Raw genomic sequence first — 12380 nt, forward strand, 5'->3', positions numbered from 1 at the left:
ACTATGACCGAAGAACAATGGTAATACAAAGATTGGATCCTGTTGCCGTGCACTGTTTGATACACTGGTTGGGTTTGTGTGATTATTAAGTTTAGATGGCAGATGTCGGGGGCCACAGATAACTTACCTGATAAACCAAATAAATTATGACACACTTTTTAACACTTCCATTCCATTTTTTTATTTATTTATTTTTTGCTCAGAGATCAACCACAGTTGTAGTTCTGTATGTCCAAATAATTGCCCTTGAACATATTGAGAATAACATCACAGGAGTGTCCTTCACTCCAATAGTCCACTGTTATTTCAGTTTCTTCTTCCATTCTTTTAAACTCTGGACTCACTTTGGACTGCACTGCAGTGATGTTGCAAGGCAAATAACAAGAAAAAGAAACAAGATTGATCTTCTGACTGAATGGCCAAGACAAAGGCGTAAATGAGTGAATAAGGCGCTGGTGAGAGTTCAGCATTGCTGACAAAGCCTTGATTTTCTAATCAACTGACTCTCTCCAGTCAAGACGGTTGTCTCTACCTTTTCCCTGTCATTGCTGTGTTTTCAGTTTCACTATATAGTTTTCACTATACAGCTAAATGCTAAATATCTTTTTTGAGATGTTCCAATTAGGTCATGTTGTATTTTCAAAGCATTTTGTCTGCTCACTCTGCAGTGATGGCTCTTTCAGGAGCTAATCAAAAAGCACACAGGTGCAGACAGTCTGTAGGCTAATGGACACATGGCAGACGATCAAAAGGCAGTTTGTTCTCATTCTGTACCAATTTATATCAACGGCTGAGTTTACATGGGCTCTAGTATTCCGCTAGCCTGGAATCTAGGCTGACTTCCAAAATTTTTGTGTCAGAAATCTGGTCTGGAGTCACTCCGCTGGGAACTGATTATGCTCCAGCAAAGATCTGCCGGCCCAATCAAATCATTTAGGCTGGCTTTACGCGGTGATGGACAGAGGAGTGACAGGGACATGGACATACACATCATCTGAGCGCCGTTGAGTTGAATTTGTTTACAACGAAATGGCTCTGATTGACTGAAGGACTATCTGAAACACGCCCCCTAATAAAAGCCACATGCCATGTTACCAGACTTATACTATGATAAGAACAGAGTCTGGCTACACCAAGCTAGTATTCTGCTAATAATCAGAAGAGTAATAGCTCAATTAGAACAAAATTGTCCCATGTGACCCCCTCAATCAGCCCGATCTGAAGGAATTTTTAACTGGATTGAGTAGGACAATGAAAACCTTTGGTAACCGGTTCAATAGAGAAGTATTATCATTATCATAACCATATAAACACTCCTCTAAAACACAACATCACTGAAAACATGTGTGTTCTGATTGATGTTTCAGGGCATATAAATGCATATATCAAATTCAGAAGAATTTCAATCAGGTAGAAAAAAATATTGTCCCTGCAAACATAGCCAATGTGAGCTCACACAAAAAGTGTTTACATAGTAAGTTTCTGGAGCTTAAGGCACTGCAGCCAGAAACTAGGATTAATGAACGACTGCTGTGTTTCTCTTCCTATACGGCCAACTGCAGAATGTCTGAAAGTCTAGTTGAAAATAATATAAAGAAAAAGCCTTTTCCAGCCGGCTCGCAGAAGGCTCTGTGATTCCTCCAAGCTGTCGGGCCCCTGGAGGCAGGCAGCAGCAGAACAATATGGAAGGAAGAATCGAGCATTTTCCAAAGCCGGTTGATTACTCTCAGCCATATCCAGTCATTTCTAGTAGATCTAAAGAAAAACGAAGCACATTAATTATTTGTGCCACTGCATAGCTTCTAACATCTTGGCACGGCATACCACAAGCAGAATATACAATACACTCTCCAGCTTGCTTTCATCACCGGGCACACAATCAACGCGTGAAGTCGTCTGTCATGCTGAATCAGACAGATGGTTCTGGTTATTGATTTTAAGAGGTGGGCTTGATGGGAGGTATCTGCAGGTGCCATCGGAGACCGAAAAAGCTCCCACTGCTCAACAATTATAGGTTCGCTAACTCTCTGAAACTTCCTGTGGCTTTTTTTCCCCCAATTCAGACCACCATGCTCTGTATGGTAAATCAATGATGAGACTGTAAAACTTTTTTTCATTTCTGAATAGTTTTTAAACCATTGAGCTTAATGAGCAATCATTGTGGCTCCTGTGTAATTGGGACTATTTGAATCCAAAAATACTGTCTCACAACCACTGCACAGTATAAAAAGGTATCATACAAATATATCAAGCTCCAATGAGCCCAGCTTAACACTTACACAACCAACACTGAATGATAGCATCCATTCGTTACGTGGAGCTGTATTCTCAGAAAGATCTACACCGTTACTATTGTTGCTGACAGTCGTACAGCCGATATGACATTCTTTGTAAATCACGTTTGGGAGATTTTCTTCCTCGGGGTGTTTCAGTCCATCTAAATCAAGACTATAAATAAGTGTAGGATCGTGACTCCGCTGTCACGCTCCATAAGGTTGATGTGTGGTCTATTTTCCTATCAAATTCCATGGGGAATTTGCAGGTGAGAACCTCATTCCAGAGTGCCTTTAAGCTGTGTATGCGTACACACGCTGGACACAGTATATCAACTCTTCTTTATATTTTCTTTTAAGTATCCTTTAGTTATAGCCTAGCCAAATACTATTTTACAATTTCAGACTACTGTGCATTTTCAAAGCCCTCCTCTTAAATAATTGAAGATTAAAACATACACCAATCAGGCATAACATTATGACCACCTTCCTAATATTGTGTAGGTCTCCCTTATGCCTCCAAAACAGTTGTGACTCATCAGAGAATGGACATGGGCCTTCTGAGGGTGTCCTGTGGTGTCTGGCAACAGAATGTTGTTAGTGGGGGACAGCCCTTTGTGGATCATCCCACAGATACTTGATCAGTTTGGGATCTAGTGAATTTGAAGGCCAGGTCAACACCTATGTTTTTTTTTTTGAGTTGTTCCTAAACTGTTTTTGTGTGTGTGTCTGTGTCAGGCTGCATCCTGCTGGGGATGGCTGCTGTCATCAAGGAGTGTCATCACTATGGGGTGGGGGTGCCTGGTCTGGTCTAGTGGGTGGTACATGTCACAAGATTGTCACAAGATGGTCAATGTTATTCACTTCTCCTGTCGGTGGTTTTAATGTTGTGGCTGATCGGTGTGCATCAGTTAATTTCCTTCTTCCCATGGTAAACCAGCATACAGTGAATCAGTTATTTATTTATTTTTTTATGCATATGCATTTTACAGACTCTTTTAATACAGATTAAACTGGGCATGCAACAGGATCCATAGGACAAACTCCTTTTAAAGGGAAGAAATTTTAACCCGGCAACTGAACAGCTACCTCAAACATTAATTGAGCCTGTTGGGTGTTGTTGACATGGCTACGGACAAACACACACACGCTTATCGCAAGACTGTTTCTGGTAATTATTTGACAAGGCAGACTTTCTCATCTGTTGTTGTATAAACAGTGAGCTGTAGTCTCACACTCCCGCTATCAATCAAAGCAGAGGGATTACAGCGGACTTAGGTTGAGCTTTGATTTCCACACGTGAGGCTTGAATGCAGTTCCCCTATTTCCTTACCACATGCTATAGAGAGATGGGCTCCCGGAGGACAGTGGGATTTAGGTAGAGCAGAGCTCTGAGTTAGCCAGCTTTGAAGAATAATTGCGCAGTCAACACGACTGAAAAAAAAAAAAAAAAGATGGCTGAACTTTTCATTAAAAGATTATTAACGTTAGTAGCTGAAGTAGAATTGCCTCAGCCTCTTCCAAATCTTTCAGGCTCTCTTAATAAAACCAGTTATCAGTCAAAGCAATTAAAGGTGCCTTGTGTGGATTTTATATTGGAATCAAAGAGCCCCGGTCATCCGTGAAAAGCGGTGTGTCCTTTTCATCACATCCATGCTTTTTGTTTTGCAGCCACTTGCGAGAGAGGCGTAAATGGCGGTTGGCTTTTTTTCCGCTTGTTGTCTGTCGCCTGCTATTATCAATTTGTGTTGCTTCCTGGCAGGAGTGCCGGAGTATGTTCTGAAAGCGGCAACAGGGAGATGGTGGGAAAAAATATAAAGAGGACTTTAGAATTTAGAGGCTAAAGCATTTACCAGCGTGGTGCCAGGAGATACCCTGCCACTCACGCTATTGGGTAGCTCTTCCCAAAGAGGTTTAAAAATATAATTGACTCGAATTATAAAGCTGCCCGCTTCAGGGGGGTGGCCAAAATAATATTAACTTTTGCTGATTAGTTTGAGCATGTGACCTGTGCTACTTTTACTGAAAAGCCTCTGTCAGTTGTGAGGATGTAAAGGGATGTCTCACTGTGACTGAATCCCATAACCTGTGGCTCAGATTTTTTTGTGTTCATACGGATCTACTTTTGAAATGTGGAGACAACCGCTTTAAAAAATTGTGCTATACCCAAATACTGACCTCACCACAATATTCTCACTCTTCTCCTTCTTCCCAGTTGTGAAACTTTTTAAAATTATTATTATGTAGACAAGTTATTGTGTGCCACTGAGCCCGAAACCTAATTAGTTCATGTAAAAGCTAGAGTTTCTTTCTGCAGGAAGTCTGCCCGAGCACTTGAACCGCTGAAACAGGTTAGGCCGCAGCTAAAGGTCAAGTGCCCACATTCATCACATGCATTGAGGATTCTCATTCCCATAAAAGAATCTACCTAGCTCAGTGACATTCTCTTGCCCACTTTATTATTATTATTTTTTTTTTTTTTTACATAGTCACAGCGTCACTTCTATTCTCTATGTATAAACTGTTCCATCAACACTGAAAATTTTTTACTTTTCCCCTTTACCTCTGTCAAAGAACATTTTCACAACAAAATAGTTGGCCTCTCCTCTGCGGCAAGTACGAAGAGGAAGTAATCTGAATTACTCCGAGGTGCACAGTGTACACATTTCAGAACTTTCGATCAAGCCTGACGCATTCAGCGAGGCTGTATACCAGGCACATAAAAAAGAGAAAGAGAATGTTTTATTCAGAGAGATCGGACTCTCACCTCTGCGGTCATGGAGGCAGGCCGACGAGGGCAAGCGCTGCGTCTGTTATATTTTTTCATCTCATTCTTCATTTTAGGCATGATATTTTCGCCTCTGTTCATATCATGGAGCTGCCAGGCTCTCAGGAGAAAGACTGCCTGTCTTCAGAGCTGGTGATGACATCGTTACCTAGACCTTGTGCATTATAAGCCTTCATGATGGGCACTCAATCTGCTCCCCTGGATGCAGTCTTGAAGTGATGAGAAGAAAATTCTCCTTTGAGTTTGCTATCACCTCCACGAGAACGTACTTTTGAAAGGGTATGTCTGTGTTATCAGACAAAGCTATAGGAAAAGCTTGGATCTGTAGCGAAAATAAAAATAAAAAGCAGTTGATTAAAATGTCTTGAATGATATACTTTTCACAGTGGAGCTTGAACTGGCATGAATTTATGACCGCGTGTTCCGGTGTAATTTACTTGGAGGAGCATAAAGTTGGTAAATGTCTGCTTTGACATTGTACCATTTCATAAAATGTTCATGTTGATAGAATGACTTTCTTTGTGTGTGTGTGTGTGTGTGTGTGTGTGTTCCATTTCCAGAATTGATTTTTGTGTGTTTAACTGAGTGTCTGTTTTAATGCACACCATCTGCATGACTTAGTCCCACCGTCTCCTATCAGCTATAACAGAGAGAAAGCAGAGCTCACAGGGACGCTGACCTTGTCACTTATTCTGATTCTCAATACATTTACTACTATTTAGTCTGATGCACATCCTTCATCCTAAGAATGAGTAACCATTCAAGATTTATTTATTTTTTTAATCTTTGTCTGAGTGAGGCTCTTTGTGGTGCAGATTATATGCAAAAAGCATATAACACTCTATAATACAGTCCGTATTGTGAATCAGGTACCTATAAAATGCTTAACGGCTTCCCACTGGCACTTAAATGTAGGTAAAGTGGGAGAAAACCAGACATATGGGGAAAAGGGGAGTAATAAATGGGCAATTTAGAGGAAAGCAGACATAGATTACTCTCTGTATATTCTGGTAAATACTGTGTAGCATAGTTTCTTACCGTAAAACGTAAAAAGGGAAGAATATTTGTGTTTCAGCCCACGTGCTACATCCTTACTGTGTAAATACAAGAGTTTAAATATTCAATACTAGGATCTTCATTAAACATTTAAGATTACCCATGTCGGATTCACCTACATCTTTGTTACTGTATAACTTCATTATGCAGTAGATTCCATCCCTCCTAGGATGACAGTAGAGAGCTTTCATACATGTGCATCTGAGAAAGGTGCATTTGTTTTCTGATCTACCTGGCATGAGCTGCTGAAGTGTTAGATGACAATACGTGCTAGTGGTACATTTTGAAAAGTAAAGTAGAAGATTATAAATACAGGGAGTTTGGTGCTTTCTTTTTTTATGTATATTCATTCATTCATTCATCTTCTGTAACCGCTTGTTCCTGTGAAGGGTCGCGGGGGGTGGGAGCCTATCCCAGGTGTCATTGGGCGAGAGGTGGGGTACACCCTGGACAGGTCTCCAGTCTATCACAGGGCAAACAAAGAGACAGACAACCATTCACATTCACATGCACACCTACGGCCAATTTAGAATCACCAGTTAACCTAATGAGCATGTCTTTGGATGGTGGGAGGAACCTTCTTGCTGTGAGGCATTGAATGCTAACCACCACACCACCTTTTTATTTATATAATCAGGGAAAAAAAAGGCATTCACACCATTTTCCCCTAGCTTCAAATTTGTTACCCAGCGTGCTACCATGCAGGTACCCGGCGTTTCTGAACAAATAAAAATCTCATTACCTGTAAAAAGCCCAGACGTCAGTCCATCATTCTCTGTAGTCTTGTTTTCTTCCACTATTGTAGCACCAGAGAGTAATCAAAAGATATTTTTATGGTACCTGAGACCAACAAAAAAAAAAGAATTCTATGGTACCTTCATACAAAGACATATCAGAGCAAATCCCACCAACGAATCCAGTGAATTAAAGATTTACAGAAAACAGCTGTCATGCTGGATAAAACTGAAAACTGAATAATGCTTGAGGTTTCGCATCTGCGCCGAAATTTGAAACCCTTTGTTCCCGTTTAGGTCTCAAAAGACCTAATGTGCGCTTTTAAAAACACAATGTACAATCAGTTAACACTTTGCTATGTAATTGCACAACATCAGCACATCATCAGCAGTGGTCTGCAGGTGCCAGTCTGTTACCTGAGGGGGGCCGCGCTGCGATTTCGAGCTTACATAAGCAGTCTCCTCCACGTGCTTTTGATTTGGCCACAACCCCACACCTGAGGCCTTCCAGTCCGTGTCCAATTGGAAATGTACACCTTTCACTGATACTTGCAACATCCAAAGAGCAGTTAAACATTTATCTACATTAGTTTAATAGAATGAATATGAACCAGGGGGTAACTAAGTTTCAACCTAGTGACTCATTCTTGGAAAACATCCTGTTATAAATTGTTTTTTAATCATTTTACAACAGCAGTAAAGTAGCATACAGATAGCAAGTGGCAACATATGTACCTTTTTTTTTTCCTTGCAGAGAGTGCAGAGAGAGAAGGTGGTAAGTGGGCACACATGCCATAAAAAACACCTTAAATTGCCTGGGGCATCTGTAGGAGTTAGAGCTTTGCTTCAGGTGTCTCCCCTTGTCTTCGAGCTAGTGGAGCAGTACGTGCTGTGGGAACATGGGTTGGCATTTCCTAACCGGCATATTGTGATCATCACTAATCCCTCTGCCTTATCTGAAATGGTGAATCTGCCACTAACCAAACACATATCTCTCCAACGGCATAATATACCGTTGATACTGTTAATATGCAGATGTGTTCATATTTCAACCTTCCTCCCGCTGCTTGAACAGCTGGCAAATCAGGATTCTGTTGTAAAAATGCATGTCTGTGGCCTAGATTAGCCGGCGAGATGGCAAAGGGCCAGGAGCGGTGTTGCTGAAGCATCTTTTGAATTCGTAATAGTGAATATTTTACGTTTTTGTAGCAAATTTATAACCTGGTAAGTTTATAAATGGAGCTGAATTTAGAGCAACAATTTCCCATCTTTGTTTAAACTGCTGCAGCTACCCACAAAAGGGATTATAGCGCGTTGTAAGTTAACGTTGTGCTGGAAATTGATGACAGCATATTTAGATTTGTGGCCTATTTCGCTAATAAACAGCCACTTGCGCTCTCAGAAGAGCTCTTTGGTATCCGTTATAGCTTCAAGATGGCAGAAAAAAGTCACACCTGGGGCCCTGTGCTGCTCAGACATGATTCATCTTTGCCATCTTGAAACTTTCAAAAGGTGCACATCGCCACGAGGAAAGCAATAGCCAATGAGAGCCTTTGTTATATTCCGCGGTGGAGCAGTAATGTTTCCCTACAGCAGTGTTTCTGAAGAAAAAAAAAAAATGCTGAACCACTTAGAGAAGATAAATCCTTACCTTGCAAGTCAAGAGTTGCACAGTTGTTTTTGAGCCACAGCCTGCGATGGTTCGGTTCAAGAACAATATCATAACTGTTGTGTCCAAGGGTGAGGAAGAGCTTTTTTCAACAGTATTTCCTTGGGGAACAGCATTCGGCTCTCCTTAATAAACAGCTTCTAAAAGGCTTTCTCTGTACTCCACAGAGACTCCCTCTCTAAATGATGTTTTTGAGTACTTTTTTGATACCTGAGGGCCACTAACAATGGAGACTGTTCTGCACCACATCCTCCCCCTGCAAGGCACCCAAACCAGAGGGGCCAGTCAGTTCAAACTAAAGTCCTGCCTTATGAATTCACCCACATACCATGTGAAGAAAGACACTGATTTGGATGAGAGGAAAATATCAAAGCTGAGATGTAGGTTACGAGCTGCAATTTGAAACCTGTTTACTCTTCGGTGGTTGCTCTCTAGAAACAGAACTATCTATAGAAGAAATGGCTCCAGTGTTACGGCTGCATTCCCCAAGATTAATTATTCTTAGAGCATATCTAATCAAACATGCTAAATATCAGCGTGAAGCCGGCTTAATTGGAACAGTGCTGACCTGTTTGCCCGGCGGTGTGCAGTGATGCATGCAAAAGAAAGAACCTGTGTGTCTTTGTCATGTGCAAACGTGCTACAGTACAATTATTTATTTAACTTTACATTTGTATGCAGTAAAAATACAAAAAAACAACAACAATTCACTGATTTACTAGAGGCAGTTGAAACTGTGCATACTGAACTTAACTGTATGTGCTGCACAAAAAACCAATGTGCTGAAGTAAACGGAACGTACCAGAAATTACGGACAGGCTCCCGCTTTTGAGCTGCAGTCCACCGCCTCGCTTGTCTTTTAAAAATCTTTCTCTGCCCGGTTTAATCTTCTTCATCTCCTGCTTTGAAAGGGAAAATCAATGCAGCATGATGGCTATCACCTCTTTCATCTCATGACGACAAAGACGAAATGTCTGCCTTGTCTATACCCTTTACAATATCTAACAATAACGCAAACTCTGAGCATTACATAAAAGCAACTGATAATGCCTTGGATTTAGCCGAGGAATGAAAGAAGACATCTCTCCGTACAGTATGGGTGGGAGTTGCTTTATCAATCAATTTTATGCACTACTCTGCCTCCGGGCTAATTGGATTTTTGGTGTGGTTTGGACATGTGTTTTCTTCACGGTGCTTTTTAAGGAGGACTACTATTGAATTGAGAGCAAGTATGTTATGACAGTAATTCTCAGTTCAACCATTATAAATGTTGGACACCTAGGGAAAACCTGTCAGGAAAGGGTTGTATCTGTAATGAAAGGAAAATGTAGTGAACTCCGCGTGTATCATTTTTTTCCGAAGAATTTCTAATTTCCAGTTTCACCTCTTTCTCCCTCTTCGTGTTTGTCAGCTTCCTGTTGGTTTTGATTGTCACATCAGTCGGAATAGGCAAGGCAGATTAGCAATTTCTCTTCCCTCCATCTTGGAGCAATCTCGGTGATGTGCCCAGCAGCATGTAGAAACTTTTACACAACACACCTTCATTAAGTACCGACTGGGGATATGGCTGGACTAGCAGCAAAATGTCCCTTACTGACAACCTGCCCTAAAACAAACAAACAAACAAAAAGCTTTAACCACTACCAAACAATCTGTTCGAGATGTGTAGTAGGATCAACATTTTGCGTATTAACTCGGAGCCATGCAGGGAAGATCGAGAGGCACCGGAGGAGATTAGTTGTACGACCTTTGAAGTGAGTGAATCAGAAGTAGGGTAAATTTTCTGCAGTTCTGCAACCACTGAGAGTCACGGACAAGGAAATGCATTCAAGACCAATCCCAGTTGTTGCCGTCTGCGTTGCCGTAGAGGGTAGTTACATTTCTGGGGAGGTTATAGGCCAAGGTGTAGGGTAGGAAGCTAAGCCGTACCTACAGCCTTCACCCTTCTGGGGGGTCATGTGCTGTACGATTCCTTGATCTAAAACGGAACCTTTCTAGAGTCTCTGCTGGTTACCTGTCAACTACTCTCAGCCGAGAAGTATGGTAAAGAACCCCAGTCAGTAACAAACCACAATGTGCCAACTAACAATGGGAGTTTTGGCTCTTTTAAGGGAGCTGAATGTAATTTGTGTAAAGATTGTTGACCATGCTGATTGATTTCCGAAGCGTATCAAAACGCTGTTGAGGGTTTAGCTCCTGCAAGCCGCCTAGCTAGACTAGCCGTCTACTGACAGTCTGCATTAGAAAAGTTTATAGAACGTGACAAATTGTAGGTGTACAAAATAAGCTGGGCAACACTTTTCTATTTTTAAAAACCTAGAGAGAGTCTCTGTATGCACATGCAGGATATGACACACTGTGCACCCAGCACCAGATGTTAATTCTCAACCAAAAAAAATAAAAATAAAAAATCACTGTGAAATCTGGGCAAACACAGTTAAACACAGTGTCTCTCAGCATTTGCACAACTCCCTTTGTTCATACCAAAGAGCTGTTGAAAAGAATCTGACTGTTAACTATAGACATGGCCCGGTTTGCCGTGTCCGGTAACTAAGCTAGGCCATCTGGTAGCTGTCCCACCTACATACTTTATCAAACAGATGTGAAAGTAATATTAAAATTCACATGGCAGTCTTAGTAAGAAAGTGCATTTCCTAAAATCTACAATGTGTAACAGTTTCATATTTAAATATATATAGATATTTATATATATATATATATATACGTATATATATCATGATTCCTTGTGGTGTACCTTTTCATTACATCACAGCAGTGTTGCACGATAACCCAAATTTAAAAATAACAAAATGTGTCACTTTTGTAAGAATCAAGGTCACTGAAAATTGGAATAGAGTTGCTAAAATATTAAAAGTGGGGGGACTTTAGTCAAAATTTGATCTATCAACTGAAATGCTCTTTCACAAAACGATTTTTAAAAGATGTGAAACCATTTCTAGCATCGCTGCTGTTCTGAACAGGATGAGGACCGTAATTTTAACTTTAACTACCTCAAAAGAGTTGGGAGACTCCATCTCAGAAAGCTACAGCCAGAGTTTTAATGGGGACTGAGAAAAGAGAGCACATCACACCTGTCCTTAAATCACTATGCCTGTGGCTTCCAGCATGTACTAGAATTAACACTTGAGCTCTCACTTAGCAAGGGAAGGCTATAAAAATATATCACAGTGCTTCGAGCTTTGCAATTTCCTCTGTCCGAAATGGAATTATAGAACTGTGGAAGTCGTGACAAGATCTGGGACACCAAGAAAATGTTCAGATAAAACTGCTGCACATGGGCTGGGCAAGAAAGAGAAGAAAAAACTAAACAAGTGGCTGCAAGGAAGCTGCAAGATGTTCTACTGCAGCAGACATAAGCTCCTACATTTTTTTTTTTAATAACATAAAAAATAAGCAAGAAATATGGAACACTGCCATTAACAAGGCCAAATACAGGAAAGGAAATGAAGTGGATAAGCATGTGTTCTGATGGGCATTTGGTCTTCCCTGCCTTGTTGGGTGGTAATGACCTTTATACACTGGAAAGTGTATAAAGTGTATATTCACATGGTTATGTGAGATTTAACAACAAAATTAAATTGATATTGTCGATACAGAGCTTCAAATCTCGAAGACACCCAGAAACCTGGGAAATACTCTTGTAAACAAAAACGTTCATGTCATGTCCTTGGTGAGACTTTGCTGAATTCATTTTTGAAAATCTCATTCTCTTTATGTTTAATTGGGTTTTATTGAATATCTCTCATATAACTGTGGGAAGAAAATACTCATTTAATATTAAGTGGATCCCTCCTCCCATCCCTGCCTTTCCTTACAAAACAAACAATTTTGTAGAGGCT

The sequence above is a fragment of the Chelon labrosus genome, assembly GCF_963514085.1.
Source record: "Chelon labrosus genome assembly, chromosome: 5".
In the NCBI taxonomy this organism is placed as follows: Eukaryota; Metazoa; Chordata; class Actinopteri; order Mugiliformes; family Mugilidae; genus Chelon; species Chelon labrosus.